General features: G+C 34.4%; 1 long non-coding RNA gene across 2 annotated transcripts in view; it reads left to right on the plus strand.

Moving 5' to 3' along the window:
* LOC106504207 overlaps positions 1 to 18,525 on the plus strand; it is a 188,502-nt gene that overhangs the window by 95,486 nt on the left and 74,491 nt on the right. Inside the window, exon 1 of one of the 2 annotated variants that reach the window (XR_002337967.1) lies at positions 10,929 to 11,290. The exons of the other annotated variant lie outside the window; for it this stretch is intronic. This is a non-coding gene — a long non-coding RNA (uncharacterized LOC106504207). Of the gene's footprint in view, positions 1 to 10,928; positions 11,291 to 18,525 lie in introns of those variants that run through there. 2 annotated transcript variants of the gene reach the window in all.

Consider the following 18,525-nt stretch of genomic DNA (forward strand, 5'->3'; position numbering starts at 1 on the left):
AGATTACTAAAGAGAGAAAAATATATTTTGTTCTAGAATAGGAAAATACTGAAATTTGTCAATTCTCCCTAAATTAATATATTAGTGCTAAGCATTCAATCCCAGTCAAATTCTTAAAGTATTTTTTAACATGAAAAAATAATTCAAAAGGACATCTGTAGGAATAAAGATAAGTAAGCAGGAAAATAATGGAAAAAATAAAGACATTACTAATAGTAACTATTATAAAATTTCATAAATTAAAAATTAGTGTGGACATAGATCAATAGTTCATTGATCTGAATGGACCAGATTAAACTCAAGTATAATGGAAATTTAATACCTTGTAAATGGCATTTAAATTAGTAAAGAACTAATTGGATCATTACATAAATGGTGTTAAAACAGATATGGACATTTCTTCACTATTTACATAAAATAATAAATTTAAATTGAAGTATGAAGTCATGTAAGTATCTGCAAAAATCCTGGGTAAATAATCTATAATCTTGGGATAAATAAAGCTTGTTAACCACAAATAAAACATAAAATAAGAATATATTTAGCACCTGCATAACCCCCAGACAAGGGAAAAATTCTGTAAGCCTGCATTTGCAACACATAGGTTAAAAGAGTAATATCAAATATATTTTAGAAAACCATTATACATCAATATGAAAATGTGTTGAAAATTTCTCTCAATATTAAGGAAAGGGTAGGATCATTCCTGTTTTCTTTTCCTCAAACAATCTTCACACTCCCATGGGCAAGTGATGTTTGGCTAGGAGCATGTTGGTTAGAGGAGTCTCTTACATGTGACTGGGAAAGCCTGGAAGCATAGCTTCTTTACATATTTTTCCTCACTGCTGTTAAAAAACAATAAAGTTCTTCAAATCCAACATCATGCTCTCATGATCTTTTTCAAAATTTCTGTGTGTTAAGACACCCCTAACTGCTCATACCATGGAATCAGACCCCAAGTCTGACATAAACATGGGAGGATATATTTCTGTGGCAATACTAAGCTACCTCGCTGTCAAGTTTTTACTCTTCTGGGTCATTGTGACCCAATCTTTTATAATACAAGAGCTGGAGAGCCAGTCAGCAATTAGAAACGGACATCAACTTCTATTGCAGATCAAGCAGAGGTTGAATGCAACTGCAGTACAGAAGTCATATAAATCTCTTTGGTCAATCAGCTTGTGCTTGCCCACCCAAGTCCAAGGAGATTGATATGTACTCTCTTGTCTTTTGACCCAGCACAGCAGATATGACTTTTCTGTAGGAGCTGCTTTAGAGAGTACATTTGATATTAGATCTATAAAAAAAGATTCAAACTTTTGAAACATCTCAACATCCTTAGGGCAGCCTAATATAATTACCAGTATTAATTTTTGACCATGGCCTGATTTATTATCTATCCTAGAACACAAAATGACATACATGCTTTTTAATGAATTAGAGATCAGATCTTATAATCCAGTGCTGTACCAAACACAGTAAAAGACATTACCCAACACTCTAGTACCTCTCCCTCAAGAATATTTTTTTATGTATATGGGCTTATGTATCATGACATCCAGTGGATGAAAATTAGAAAAGGAAAACTGGTTAGTAAATTATTTTATGTCTACAATGCCAAATATCTCACTAGCCCTACTTCACCAAAATTGCTGACTCTTTCCTTACCAAAGTTCAACTGTGCCCATCTGCTTGTAATTAGAGAATCTTAAAGACACAGACAACTTACTTTTCTACTAGGGTGAGCTAGCATTATCCTGCTCACACGAACAAATCTAACCACCTAAGAAAATAACACCTGCAAACACTTTCCTTACATAAAGTGTTTAAGCGACTTTGAAGAATTTAGTTAGCTAAAAGTAGTTACACTGATTTTGTACTTCCCCAGTCAATTCACATCAGGGAAAAAGACCTCTGCTTAACGTAGAAGAAATATTTCTTTTCTCTCTCTCTCTTTCTTTCTTCCTTCCTTAATAGACATGTTTAACATTTAGTAATAACCAAGTATCCTCATAAGGACCACATTTAATGATTTTAGTGGCCAGTCTTAGCGTGGGCTGTTACAACAAAAATATAGACTGGGTAGCTTAAAGAACAAACATTTCTTTCTCACTGTACTGGAGGCTAGGAAGTCTAAGACCATGGTATCAGGATAGTCAGGTTCTGGTGAGAGGCTTCTAGTTTCCTCACATGGAAAACCAAGAAAAGATATTTCTCTCATCAAGAAGGAACAATAATCTCATCCTGAGGGTCTCATCCTCTTTATCCTTGGACCTAATCTAACTCTAATTACCTCCAAAGGTCTAACATCCAAATGTCCTACATTGAGGATTAGAGTTTCAACCATGATTTTCGAGGGGACATAAACATTTAGATGATAGCACAGCCTGTAAATAAGATTTTATTAATATTATTGTATGAGTGAGTAAATTGAGGAACAGAGAGATTAAGTGCCTTGCCCAAAATAACACAGCTTCTAATGGAAAGAACCAGCATTTAAATCCCAAGCAGTCTGATTCCATTTTTAGCCTCACTGCTACGCTAAATTTCAAGTTACCAAAAAAGTTATCTTAAAAATGTGATGTCAGAGTTCCCGCTGTGACACAGTGGTTTAAGAATCTGACTGCAGTGGCTTGGGTTGCTCTGAATGTGCAGGTTCAATCCCTGGCCCAATGCAGTGAGTTAAAGGATATGACATTGGTGCATCTGTGGCATAGGCCACAGCTGTGACTGGGATTCAGTTCCTAGCCCAGGAACTTCATATGCTAATGGTGCAGCAATTAAAAAAATGTGATATGGAGCTCAGAAACTAAAATTTGGTTTTGTACTACATATTATTTGTGAGTTCCAGTAATTTCTAAGGATACAGAATAGAAACAAAAATCATAATAATCAATTTGTATTAGTCTATTGTATTTTATTATGCCATGCAGAATTACTATTGCCAACCTAATTTATTTCTCAGACATCAGCAACACATAATATGAGCTTGTCATATAAGTTGTAAACTGTTGCTAAGCAGAGCATGGGTGCTGGCTATTACTACCAGGGGAAAAAAATGTAAGTGCAATGAGAGGCACAGTTATTGTGTGTGATAGTTAATTTTATATATATCAACTTGGACTGTGTTTTTGGGTGAGATAAATGTTTAAATTGGCGAACCTTGGGTAAACAGATTGCTCTCCATAATGTGGGTGGTCGTTATTCAATCAGTTGAAAGCCTAAATGGAACAAAATGACTGCAGCCTCCCTGAGCAAGCAGAACTCTTCAGAAGACTGCCACACTGTCTTTGGACTTGATCTGCATCATTGGCTCTTCTGGGTTTCAAGACTGGTGGTCCACACTGCAGTGTTTTGACTCACCAGTCTGCATAACTGAGCCAATTCCTTATAAATAAATAAATCTCCTTGTGTGTGTGTTTATGTGTGTATTATATACCTTATATATATATAGGATATATATCACACATAGTACATATATGTATACACAGACACAAACACACACAGACATATATATGTACCCACATATATAGGATACAATAGAATAGTTATGTGTGTAATATATGTATTTGTTTCTTTGGAGAATCTTGACTAATATATTATACTTACTGAGATTTGGTTGGGTGGATGAAAAAAAATCAAATATACCTAAAGAAAGCCCAACGTAATACCCCAAAGAGAAATATGCAGATAAGTGTGACATCACTCTGTCTATGGATTTCATGCTTAATTGAAGAATTTGAATGATAGGATAAACATGAAAAGAATAGTGTCAAAGGCTCTAAATGTGAAAGAGACCACATCAAAATGATGTAAAACTTGAAGCCAGCTGTATGCAAGGAGATAATCTTGATCAAATGGAGTATTGTGATTGTGAGGGAACATGAACTGTATCACAACTTGGGGCAGGGGAGGAAATTCACAGAGTAATCTAGGGAAATGCTTCTCCCTAAAGCTGTGGGATGCAGTACTGCATCTATAGAACCCAGGCCGTACTAGCTGAATATAGACATACATATGTAGAGGGAGGGGGTGCCTCAAGTATGAGAGTGGAAGAGAAATGTTAATGCTGAGAAAATGCTATAAATGAAGTATTGGTAAAATCTGGTGATTTGAATGTGGGATATACAGGATTAAGGATTCAAAAAATAATATTTAGTTTATGGGCCTGAAGAACACAGATTTAGGGATCTGAACTCCTGAAAACTTCAGCTGGATTTTGAAGCTCCTCCACAATTTCCTTGAAGAACTATAATTGATTTTTTGGAATGAATGGAATGGTTTATATGTACTTGAGGCAGACCATAGTCCTTTCTGCAATAATAAGTAGGCAGTCAGATTTATTATTATATAGAAGTGGAAAAATATTACTAGGGACAAATGTTTAGATTTCCTGACTTTTTTATGTTGACATTTCAAGTTCTAAACCACAGTCAGCAAATATTAATTTTATACTTTCCCAGCCAGGTATCTATTGCCCTATTTTACACTTTTATTACAACTGATTTTTAGGTTTGGCTGGTAGAAGTCTGTACTGCTACATTAATTTGAAGATTTATTAGGTTTGAGTTTTAAAAGGGAAGTTCTAATATGAAAAGATATACAGTCAAAATTGATGGGGCAGTTATTTAAAATGCTTAGTCCTAAATTATGGATGGATTTATTATTTTAAATTAAATATTTTTATAAGTTATTACATGAGAAATACACAGAGGAAGAGATTTCTTCTAGAAGTCTATTCAAATCAGTACTATAGGAATCAGAGTGTACTTATTCACATGGCTTTCTGATAATTCTAGAATATTCTGGAACCATAGCGCTCAAGACCTGCTACCCTGCTATATATCAATGGACACAGTGAGTTAGCAGACACAACTTGGCAATGATATTTCAGTTAATTATCTGATCTAATTGATGCCATGGCATTGTCAATTCTCACATTTCCTGTTGCATTTTCCAGGGTCTAAGACAACTATTGCCAATGTTTTGTTTGTTTTTTGTTTGTTTGTTTGTTTTTTAATTCTCCTAAAAACTCTTCGTGTTTATGGAAGTGAAGCTGACAGATCTGGCTCAAAGCTGTCTTCTTAATCCATACAACATCAAACAGGGTTGATTCAAGAGTATGCACTCTGGACCCAAACTGTCTGTATTAATATCCTAGTCTGCTCTTTACTAGCTGTGTTATCTCAAGTAAGGTACTTATAATCATATTATGGTTCAATTTTATTATCTGAAAATGGGCAAAACAATAGTAGCTACCACATAGGATTTATATTAAAATTAAATGAACACCTTAGTCCAGGTCTTCTAGAAAGCAAAGCATGAAGGGGATTTAAGAGGCTAAACTTTTATTTTTGTGGTTCCAGTATAGGGTGGTAAGACAGAAGAAAAGAAAACTCTTGTTAATAATGTAGATAAAATGATGCTATATAATGCTTATAAATCTGGGTTCTATTTCATAGCATGGCATTTGGAAACAAAGCAGGGATTTTGATAGTCATCTTTATCCTATATACATGAGAATTACCTGAGAGGGCTATAATAAGGAACGAGCCACAGAAAAAAGAAGTTATCTTCATGACTCATCAGCTGTTGCTCTCATCAAAGTTTACTTAAGTGTAGAGCTGGCTCACATGCAATTCAAGGTGTTGTCCATCCTTTGGCGTTTCCTCAAGGAATCTTGCAGAGGTTCATCTCAGTCTGAAAGTGGAGAAGAGACCTAGCCCAAGTAGGGCTTTGAAGGAGGGAAGCCATCAAGAAATCTGAGAAGGTGTCCTAAGTACCTCACAAAATGAATTAATATTTTTAAAGCACTTAGAAGAGTACCCAGTAATGGTAAATATGTGTGTTAGTTATTGTTACTCTGAGACAGGATAAGAAATGTGAGGTAAGAATGAGACTAGTACGTAAAGGGTTGCACTTGATAGTGATTTTAATGACATTCAAATTGTCCCAAGATTGTCTCTGATGTTATGAGTTAATTTGAGACATAATTACACCTCCCTTTACATATTATATACACAAAGAGGGAGATAGAAATGGTCAATTCTTCCAATATTTTTTTCCCAACCAAGACACAGCTAGTGATTTCAGAACAGGCTCAACTCTAATTCAGATGATGGTCCTAGTACCCAGGGGTGTTGTCTGCATAGGGGAGTAAAATAATGCTGCCATGGTTTTGGAGAGATGCCACAGGAATAAATGGGGAATGGTATTTTTTTATTATTATTATTAGTATTACAACGTTTTCATCCCAATGGGGAGTGGTATTTGACTTTGTCTCTGGACATCTCTGTTTAGTAGTAGTATCTCTTTCTGGCTTCAAAGCTTATGAGTTGCAAGAAGGCATTCCTGAAAAAGATTAAAGTCATGGAATGCATCATGAAGGACAATTAGCTATAACTTTAGGGAGCAAAGCATAGAAGGTTTCTAATAAATGCAGTTCTGCCAAGAATCACAAGGATGGACCTGAGCAGTCTCCCTGTGGTTAGGATTATCAGGTGAAAGCTATGGGATGCTTCAAGAAAAAAATAAATAAATAAAAGCACAAATATAAAAGCATAAAAACTATCTGTCCACCCATGATATTTTTTTCCCATCCCCATCCTACAGTCAAGTCCTCAGTTTTTACCAAACTATTGCAGTATAGTCTTCAAACTTAGTGTATCAGATATTGACATGCTGTAAATATGCAAGGTAATTTCAAATTAGGTAAATCTGAGTCATCTAGATGCTGATATAAAATTCTTTTTCTATAATTTAGCTGGTTTTTCTCCTCCTCCAAAAAAGATTAAAGAAGAATACCATTCAGTTTCCTTCTAATTAATATCACTAAAACGGCAAGAAACCAAATGTCTCGGCTTAACTGTTTGCATGTGAAGTGGGATTCCCTCCTTGAAGAAATTTTTGCATCGTCAAGGGACTACACTGACAGCTGTTGGGCTATTCTCGGGCAGACCACAGAATTTGCCCCTCCTTTTTCACGTCTGATGGAGATTTATGCCAGATGCTCAGAAGAAAGGACAGGATTTCAAAATCTTAAAGTCAGTGTTAGGGGGAGAGTGGGTTGTTTCAGCATTCGGAAATACTTTTAAGCTTGGGAACTTGTGGTGTTAGCATATAAATTATCTAACACACAAGACAGAGCTGCCACCTAATTAAAGACTCAGAACACTTAATGGGTCAGAGTGGGTTTTCTCCCAGTCACATAGTTTTCTTGGCTTCAGGAATATGTGGATGGATTTTGAGATGCTTACCTCCCAAACTCCAAATTTTCTTTTATGATTGCTTCACTGAAATAAACATAGATGATATTAACAAGAAATTATCACTACTCAAAATTTAGTGTCTATACTTTAAATATATAATTTGTATGTTTTTTAAACACATGGATAATGTAAAGGAAAACTGCTGTGATGATTTTTTCACTGTTGTCATTTAAGAATTAAAATAACATTGCTACTTACAAATTTTTGTCACTTAGCAAAGAATGCTACATAAATTAGATTTGTGGGTTTAAATTTTAATGTCTTAAAGTCTACGATTTAATTATTCATATCTGGAGTAATTAAAAATAAATTTGATCCTAAACATCTTATTAACCTTTTTCACTTTGTTGTCATACTCTTGGGAGTATTTTATTAACTTTACTATCCCCAGCTATTTTTGCTAAATTTATTAAACTTTCCCTCCACACTGCCAGACCCTAGGGTTAAGGGGTAAACACATTATAAAATTAAAAAAGAAAAAATAAAAAAATATATAAAGCTCTACTCTCGGAATAATTAGACTTGAGACTGGATTCCAGCAATAAGGGTTTGGCATGCAAGCCTGCTTGAACCATCCACTTGATTCTGTCAGTTATGTAAAAATTTACATAACTTCTGCTTTCCTATTAACAATTACATTTCTTCCAACTCCACTTTATCCATTCTATTAATGTTGTAAGCCTTAACTAAACAATATATGATAAATGAACTTCATCACAGTAAAAGTGTAAAAATACATATCTCTAAATAAGTTTTTAAAATATTGCAGAAAAGCATTACTACATTTTCAGATAATTTTAATAGCTATTGAAAAATAGCATTTACACTATTGAAGAGCTGTAAAAATGCTATATGTACTAAAGAGAAGAGATTAGGATTACAAATTTTAGTCTGAATCTCTTCAAATATATAATTCATACTCCTACTCTTAATTTAAGATTTAAAAAAGCTGCAAAGGTATTGTTTTTAAGTCAGTATTGCCTCACAGTAATAGCACAATTAACTAAGTCACTCCTCCTTGATCTCCTTTATGGTTATGTTTTGTTTCTGCTTTTATTTTGTTTTGTTTTTTATCTTCACAGAATAATACACATACTTTTAAAACTTTCTGTTAGGAAACAATCCTGGAGCAAGTGCAATTCTTGTGTGCAGGATATTTGATTTAGATTTAGATCACCTCCAACAAAAATGGCAGTCTGTCTAACCTTATATGTACACGGGTGGGTGTACATACAATATCATATTCCTATATGAAAATAATCTATTGCAGACATTAAGTTTTTGACTAAAGATTTTATGTTCTCCTGCCTACATAGGAAGCTCGCCCCTGAAGTTAGGCATGACTATATAAATTGCTTTAGCCAATGAAATGTGAGCAGAAGCGCTGACACGTTGCTGTGGAATTTACCTTATCCCTCCACCACACAGTGAGAGTTGGGTCCCTGAATGAAAATGACATGGGAAGAGTCCTCTCACAGTTTGCTATGGACATCTGATATTAATCAAAACACACACAAAAAATCTTTCTTGTTCGATCCACTAAGATTTGTTACCACAGCTGATATGTGGCTTTCTTAATTCTCTCTCTCTTTTTGTATTCCTCATTTTTTTCCTATCCAAATGCTTGCAGAAAATAAAACAAGTCATCAATCTTCTTTTCTAATTAATACTGTAAGATGGAACAAGAAGACAAGAGTTAGTTGAAGCCCAGTTAAACAACAGTGGACTTCTTTCCCTCTATATCTTTCCACATATAAGTATCATTAAAATGTTTAACCCTGTAATTCTCTACTCTCTTCAATGCATCCAGTACTTTTTCAGTACCGACTTTCCAGTATTTTTTGCCTGAGCTATTTAAGTAAATATTGCGAAAAACAGATCAGGGGAAAGGAACAAGGAGAATGAGTAACAGAAAACTTGCTGTAGAAAAAGACTGTAAAAATAAATTTAAATGGAGTGTAATCTATAAAAACACCAAATCACTTTGTTGTGCACCTGAAACTAATATTGCAAATCAACCATACTTCAATAAAAAAGAAAAGAAATATGAGTTATAAAAATATGTTAAATGCTTATTGCTTTTGACTCAACAACTTAAAAATTGAAATTCCTAGAAAGAAGTTAGGAATGTACAGGGCATCTCTATGACCTTAGATGATAACCTTAAGGGCAGCTACTACTGATGCCATAAAATGTCCTTTAGCAATAAAATTTGTTTGACTTATGAGAGGGAGAGAAGGAAGGAGGGGGAGGGAGAGGGAAAGAAAGAGGGAGGGAGGAAGGAGAAAGAAAAGAAGAAAGACTATAAAAATATGAAATGGCTCTAGTCAGTATTGTTTAATATCAGTTTTGCCACAAAATAATGATATTAATCAAATTATTTCTAATCTGTCAAAATCCATGATCCAGCCCACATTTTAAGATTGGAGTTTCTGGATTTGTATTTCTAATATATAACTGTCCCAGGCCACACTCCAAATCATTTGAATCCAGAATCTCTCAGGAGGAGTAATACCATTATTTTTTAATTTTGGGGGGACATGCTATTCAAATGCACACCTCATTAACTGAAAGCATATTTTGACATTATTCCCATTATAACATTAGAAATGAGAGTGGTTTGGTGGCAAACATGGATTTCAGATGCAAAAATGTTTGAAGGATTATACCACATCTTCATGTTTCTTCCAAGAGCTGTTTTGGTTGTAATTGTTATTTTGTAATTCGAAGTGACACTAGAAACAACTATGTGCCCCCAAAGAACTAAAGTGTCAAGACGGATGATACATCACAAACAGGACCATGAATTTCACTAGAGAAATACCTTTGTTAGGTCACATAGTGATAATTGGGAAACACATTAGAATGGCTTTCATTTTTTTGGTTATTTTTTTGAGGAGAGATCTCCCCACCTTATCCCTCCTCTTGCCTTGCTTTTATTTTTTGTTTATTGGTCTTCATTTCTAGATCCACTAACTGACATAAGCAATTTTAATTACTTAGTTCTGAAAATGTCTTCTGAAGAGACATTTATATTATCTTCAGTGTTGTAGCAAATTGCAGTTATTTAGGAACAGCTGCTGCCTGCTTCAGGTGTGCTGAGAGTGTCAAGGCATACTACCAATTTGGATCTGAAGGTTACGGACCATAGGTCGTAGAGTTTCTGCCATCAGGGTTTCACTTGTTTTCCTTTTGTTCAGCTCACATTTCATCTTTACTCTTTCTCCCTCCTTGAAATAGTGGCGATACATTGTAGTTCCAATTTCTATTGGCAAAAAATAGCTTTCATTTTGATTGAAACATTTAATTTTGAGTCATATATTCACTATATTTTTTCCCATTTTATTCATCTCCAGGGTTTATTTTCATGGAATTATTACCCTCATGGGTAAAATTGTTTTTATATGTGTGTTCATTTAAGTGTATTTGACAATTGATTTTTATAGGATATATAACATCTCTTCATTTTAATTACCTTGGATGATAGAATTGACTGTAACTAAGGAGAATTGATTTTTTAAAGTATGTGTGACATTTAAAAATACTTAACTCATTTTACATATAAAAGAATGAAGGTATTAGGAATAGTTTATCAGTTTCCCAGAAAACAAACTAAAGGGGTGTTGAGCTGCAAGCTGTTTATTATGGAGCATACTCAGATTGACACCTGTGGAAAGGAGGGAAGGAAAGCCGTGATGGACTGACAAGAAACACAAGCTGCAGGCAGACCTAACACATCTCAGCTGACCCTTCAGGTGATTTTGAAGCTTGAATGCTTTTCAGAGTTGCCCTGAGTTGAGTCAAGATGGCCAGACCTTTATTTCCCTACATCTATCAGTCATTTCATAAGGTGGGCCACTCAGGAGTAGGAAAGTGACCTTAAGGAAAGGTGAGCGTAGGCGGCAGTGTTCTGCATCTGTGGTGGTCCCTGAAGAAAGTTGTGAAGACTATTTGTTGACATATGTCCAGCATCTGGAGGTTCAAGCCCTTCACTGAGGACTATTTCAATGTTACAGCACTGGGTAAGTATGCACTTTTCATATAGTATGTATGTATAAATGTATGTTTCTCTTGCTGAGTAGATGTGAATGACATGTCCTAATGTTGTTTAAAAATGTTTCCAAAACTTTTCCCAAATTCACTTAGTGTCCAATCATAGCCTTTTTAATATTCTAGATTGGTAGATTATTCATTTGCTAATTTGTCTTTTATACAGTTTCAAAAGTAACAAACCATCATTTGTAATGAAAAATATCAGAATGAAAAAAATTAGAAAGACATTTTAAATGAGGACAAACTACAGACTAAACCAGTTATATATACAGAACTTCACCTGGGATGTAGTTTATTGAGTTAAAATGGCCTTGTCTAATGTCTAAATGTTAGTAGTTTACTAATAATTATAGACCGAAAGGAAAGGTAACTGCTGAAACTGAGAAATAATACAATTTTGATCCAATGGCAAATATAGGTGTTACTGCTCTATATCCAGTATTTTTGGTGAGAATATATGAGATGAGAAGGAACTAAAATTAAATGTTATACTGTTTAAACCTTAGATCCTAAAGAATATTTAGAAGAAATAGGTTATACAGAAAAATCAAGTAATGATAGATGGAAAGAGGAACAGAACATCAAGTTGTATCTTAAAATGTTTCATAATGAGTCATATTTTCCCAACTCTGAGCTCTGTGAGTTTTCCTTTTTATCTAGGGGAGGAGAATAGTCAATGGAAGGAGGAGCCTAGGGAAAGGTAATAGGGAAGGGAAAAATGTAGGAGTGGGGAATATAAGAATATAGGAAAAAGAGAAATATGAAAAGAAAGAAGGAAAAGAAAAGCACCTATTACCATTTTTTTTAAAAGAGAAAAAGAAAAGGGAAGATAGGAGAAGGCATCAGAAATTGGTCATGTGACTTTATAACATCTTCAAGACAATCCTACACAGATGCAAATCCTTCTACAAAAAGCAGTTCGACACATCTCCCAGTGTCTTTGCGTGATTTTAATGGCTAAATTTCCAATTGTAGAAAAAGTGAGATATCTAAGGGAAGGGTATGGTTAAAAAAATGTTGAAATGGTATCACTAGGTCTTAAGTTTTTCTGATCTTTTAACATAGGACAAACCCCTGCCTCTAATTTCAATTCAGAAGTGAACTACAGGTGCAGAAGTGGAAATGTTCATAGCACAAAAACTTCAGTTTCCTCAATATTTAATTAGAATAATCTTCATTCATATGGCTATATTGAGATTAAATCAGAAAATGCTTTTAATGGATTTAGCATACTGCCTGGCACATGATAATTTATCAATCCATTTCATCAATTAAAGTTATTACATTAGATATTTTAAAACATTTAAAAATTGAACATGAAACATTTAAGGAGTTTATTCATTCTATCTACTGTCAATATTATCTACACATTCTCAATGCTGGGCACAAAATTCTACCTTAAAAATATATGCTAACTTTTTGTGCTAACAATTCTAAAAGTGCTTTAAATATCTAACCTTTGGGAGAACTACCTGTAAAGGAAGACTTTACAACTTCACACAAAATGAGAAAATCTATGGATGAATTTATCCTAATGACTTTTGTTCTTTAAGGGAAAGCTCTCTGGAAAAATAGGCAGGGAGGTCCATGTATTGTCCGCTGTAAATTTAATTTCAATGATAGTACAGACCCAGTGGATAGTGGGGTCTTCTTCCGCAGATACTGTATCATAAATAGAAGTTAAGCCTAGAGACCAGAAATAGTCCAAAAAGCCCTTGCAATATGACTTATTGATTTTTTTTTTCTTTTTAGGGCCACACCTGTGGCATATGGAAGTTCTCAGCTAGGGGTCGAATCAGAGCTACACCTGCCAGCCTACACTACAGAAACAGCAATGCAGGGTCTGAGGTGTGTCTGTGACCACACCACAGCTTGCATCAATGCTCGATGCTTAACCCACTGAGCAAGGCCAGGTATCAAACCTGCATCCTCATGGCTACTAGCTGGGTTCATTTCCACTGAGCCACCACGGGAACTCCAACTTGTTGATGTTTAAAATTTACTGTTCGTGCTTCCACATAATACATAGTAACTAGAGCATGTGAGAATTTCCTATTTCTCTGTAATGGGAAAAAGCACTTACTTGAATTGCCATGGCTTAAGGTAATTAACACTTAAATACATGGACTTTTAAATCTCCAGATGCACAGAAAGTATGTTTTCTCCCAAGAATTTCAAGGTCAATTTTTTAAAGAGCCCCTTTATTTTTTGCCATTATAACTTTTAAAAGAAAGCACATACACCTATACAAATTCTATTCTTCTCAAGGTGTGAATCCACCCATGTCTACTACATTGATTAAAAGTTGTGAAAATCAAATGAAATAGTTGTGACAGTAACATTAAAATCTGAGTTCCTTTATGAAATCACACCTTTCCCTGTGTTTAATTAAATCTTTAGTATAACCTCCTGATATTTCCATCCTGAAATGCCAGATACATTTCAGGTTTCATTGTAGGCAATAAGAGGTGTTAAATAATAAAATGAATAAAAATTTATGATACCTCCTTTCAAGGAATGTACAGGCCTACACATGTATGGATTTATTTTGACATTAGGTACCTGTTTTTCTTTGATAAAAGACATAAAGTTTAGTGTTTGTTTTTTTTTTTGTTTGTTTGTTTGTTTGTTAGTTTTGTCTCTTTAGGTCTGCACCCGTGGCATGTGGAAGTTCCCAGTCTAAGGGCTGAGTTGGAGCTGTAAGCTGCCAGCCTATACCAAAGCCATAGCAAAGCCTGATCTGAGCCGTGTCTGTGACCTACACCACAGTTCACCTCAATGCTGGATCCTAACCCACTGAGTGAGGCCAGGGATCAAACCTGTGTCCTCATGGATACTAGTCAGACTCGTCTCTGCTGAGCCATGATGGGAACTCCAAGTGTAGTATTTTAACCACTTTTAAGTATATGTTTTTGCGACATTAAGTACATACACACTATTATGAGACCCTCTCCATCATCAACATCCAGAAATTTTTCACCTTCTTGAACGGGACCTCTGTACCCATTAAACACTAACTCCCTATTCTCCCCTCCTATCACCCCTGGCAACCCACTATTACACTTTCTGTCTCTATGAATTTGACTACTAGAAATATCCTTTTGTAACTGGTTTATTTCACTTAGCATAATATCTTCAAAGCTCATCCACGTTACATACAGCCTCTGACAAAATTTTCTTCCTTCTTAAGAAAGAACTGCATGTTTGATGTTTTGTGACTTTTACATTCCCATAGTTCCCAGTGACGTCCTTTTAGAAAAATTTACCTGTATTTTTAGATCTTTTCTATAAACCATTTGTTTTAGAATAGTTTCAAGTTTACAAAAATAGTTGCAAAGAGAGTACAGAGTTTCTATATACCTCACAGACAATTTTTCCTATTGGTAACATCTTACATTAGTATGGTTCATTTGTTAAAACCAATGAACTGATGTTGATACATCATTACTGTCAAAGTTTATACTTTATTTAGATTTCCTTAGTGTTTACCTTAAATTTTCTTATTCTGTTCAGGATCCCATCTAGGATAAAACATTGTATTTAGTTATCATATTTCCTTAGGCTGTTTTAGATTGTGATTCTTTCTCAGACTTTCCTTGTTTTTTAAAGACCTTGGCAGTTTTTTAACTGTTCAGTTACTTTGGATTTGTCTAATAATTCTCTCATGATAAGACGGGTTATAGATGAGGGGGACATAGAAGTAAATTGCCTTCCTCATCACATCATATTAAGGATACAGACTATCAACATATCTTATCATTGCTGTTAATGATCTCACTTTCACTGAGAATCACCTTGCCTTTACAGTGAAATAACTATGAACACACCAGTATATGTTTGCCATTTTCCTCCATCGTAAAGCCGCTTTCCCCCTCTTTCCATGCTGTTGTCTTTGGAAGCAAGTCCTTAAGAGGTACCAACATTGAGCAAGCAGAGAATGAGGTAACCCTCCTTAAGGCAGGGGTAACTATGTAACTTATTTGAGATTCTTCTATATAAGAGATATATCTATTCTTCAAATTTTATATATTTTCACAATCACTTATTTACATCAGTATGAATGAAGCCATTTTTAGGAAAAAAAATAACATAATTTAGTGTTTGTTATGCCACAGGACCTGTGTTAAGTGTAGTACCCATTAATTCATGTTATCTTAGCCACAACAAGTTTTGGGATATGTGTCCATGTGTATTCTTTCACATCATTAATAAATAAACCAAATCTTAGCCTTAATAACTTCAGTTCTATGAGAAACATTACACATCTAACTATTTTGGTCATATAACAAAATTTTTAAATCTTTTTAACATTTATTTTTATTTATTTTCATAAAACCATATGTTTTTAAAGCATAGTTGATTTACAATGTTGTGCCAATTTCTGCTGTACAGAAGAGTGACTCAGTTATGCAAACATAAATATATATTATATATATATATATTTTTTTTAATTCTTTTCCATTATGGTCTATGCAAGGAGACTGGATATAGTCCCTGGTGCTATGCAGTAGGACCTTGATCTATATCCATTCTAAATATAACAGTTCGTATCTACTAACTCCAAACTCTCAGACCATCCCACTCCTTTTCACCCTCTGCTTGGCAACCACAAGTCTGTTCTCTATGTCTGTGAACCTATTCCTGTTTTGTAGATGGGTTCATTTGTGCCCTATTTTAGATTCCACATATAAGTGATATCAAATTGTATTTGTCTTTCTCTTTCTGACTTCATTTAGTATTAGTATCTCTAGTTGTACACTTGTTGCTATGAATGGCATTATTTCATTCTTTTTTATGGCTGAGCAGTATTTCATTGTATATATGTACCACATCTTAATGCACTCATCTGTCGATGGACATTTAGGTTGTTTCCATGACTTGGGTATGGTAAATAGTGCTATTCTGAATATTGGGGTGCAGGTATCTTTCTGAATTGTTTTAACTAGATATACACCAAGGAATGGGATCACTGGATCATATGTTAATTCTATTTTTAGTTTCCTGTGGAACCTCCATACTATTTTCCATAGTGGTTGTAACTAATTTACATTCCCACCAACAGGGTAGACAGGTTTCCTTTTCTCCAACCCTCTCCAACATTTGTTATTTATAGACTTATTAATGATGGCCATTCTGACCCATGTGAGGTAGTACCTTAGTTTAGTTTTGATTTGCATTTCTATAATAATAAGTGATGTTCAGCTCTTTTCATGTGCCTACTAGCCATTTGTATGACTTCTTTGGAGAAATATCCATTTAGGTCTTTGCCCATTTTTCCACTGGGTTATTACTGTTTTTTTTTTTTTTTGTTATTCAGTTGTATGAGTTGTTTGTATATTTTGAAGATTAAGCCCTTTCTGGTTGCATAATTTGCAACTATTATTTTCCCATTTTGTAGGTTGTCTTTTCATTTTGTTTATGGTTACCTTTGTTGTGCAAAATTTGTAAATTTAAGTAGGCCCCATTTGTTTATTTTGTTTTTATTTCTAGACTGACCTAAGAAAATATTTGTACTGTTGATGCTAGAGAATGTTTTGCCTATGTTTTCTTCTATGAGTTTTATTGTATCTTGTCTTATGTTTAAGTGTTTAACCCATTTTGAGTTTATTTTTGTGCATGTTGTGAGGGTGTGTTCTAATTTCATTGATTTACATGCAGCTGACCAATTTTCCCAGCACCACATGCTGAAGAGACTGTCTTTTTCCCATTTTATATTTTGCCTCCTTTGTTAATGATTATTTGACTGTAGGTATCTGGGTTTTTCATTCTGTTCCATTGATCCATATGTCTGTTTTTGTGCAAATACCACACTGATTTGATTACTGTGCCTTGTAATATTGTGTGAAGCCTGGGAGAATTATGCTTCCTGCCTTGCTTTTTTTTTTTTCCCCTCAGAATTGCTTTGACAATCCTGGGTCTTTTATGTTTTGTTTTTGTTTGTTTGTTTGTAAATTTTTGCTTTTTAGGGCCATACCCATGGCACATGGAAGTTCCCAGGCTGGAGTCAAATCAGAGCTACAGCTGCTGCCACAGCCACAGCCACAGTAATGTGGAATCTGAGCCGCATCTGTGACCTACCCTACAGTTCACAGCAATGCCAGATACCTAACCCACTGAGTGAGGCCAGGGATTGAACTCAAGTTCTCATGGATGCTAATTAGATTCATTTCCACTGTGCCACAACAGAAACTCCTATTTTATAGTTTTATGTAACTTTTTGGATAATATTTCCTAGTTCTGTGAAAAATACCCTGGCTAATTTGATAGAGAGCACATTAAACCTATAGATTACTTTGGGAGTATGGCAATTTTAACAATATTAATTCTTCCAACCCAAGAGCATGAGATCACTTTCCATTTCTATGAATCCTCTTTAATTTCCTTTTTAATGCTTTATAATTCTCGGTATGTAAGTCTTTCACCTCCTTGGTCATATTTATTAGTGTTTTTTTATTTATTTTTTTTTGCTGTGATTTTAAAAGGTATTTTTTTCTACATTCCTTTTCTGATACTTAATTGCTAATGTACAGAATTGCAACTGATTTCTGTATGTTAACCTTTTATCCTGACATTTTGCTGAGTTCATTTATCAGATCTAGTAGTTTTTGTGTTGAGTCCTCAGGGATTTCTATATGCAGTATCATGTTATCTGCATATGATGACAGTTTTAAGTCTTTCCTTACAATTTAGGTACCTTTTATTTCTTTTTCTTTCCTGACTGCTGTGGTTAGGACTTACAATACTATGTTTGACTGACATGGTCATCTTTGTCTTGGTTCCGGATTTTAGCAGGAAGATTTTCAGTATTATATTCACTGTGGGTTTGTCATAAATGACTTTTATTATGTTGAGATATGTTCCCTCTGTACCCACTTTGGTAAGAGTTTTTATAATGAATGGGGGTGTTGAATTTTGTTGAATGCTTTTCCTGCATCTATTGAGATGAGCATGTGGTTTTTGACTTTTCTTTTGTTAATATGATGTATTATATTGATTGATTTGCTTATGTTGAACCATCATTGTGAACTTGGGAAGAAAGCTACTTGGTCATAGTGTATGATTGTTTTTATGTGGTGTTGGATTCAGATTGATAAAATTTTGTTGAGAATTTTTGCATCTATATTCATCAGAGATATTGCCTATAATTTTCTTTTTTGGTGTTTTCTTTGTCTGGTTTTGATATTTGGGTGATAGTGGATTCATA

The sequence above is a fragment of the Sus scrofa genome, chromosome 13 (assembly GCF_000003025.6).
Source record: "Sus scrofa isolate TJ Tabasco breed Duroc chromosome 13, Sscrofa11.1, whole genome shotgun sequence".
Classification (NCBI taxonomy): Eukaryota; Metazoa; Chordata; class Mammalia; order Artiodactyla; family Suidae; genus Sus; species Sus scrofa.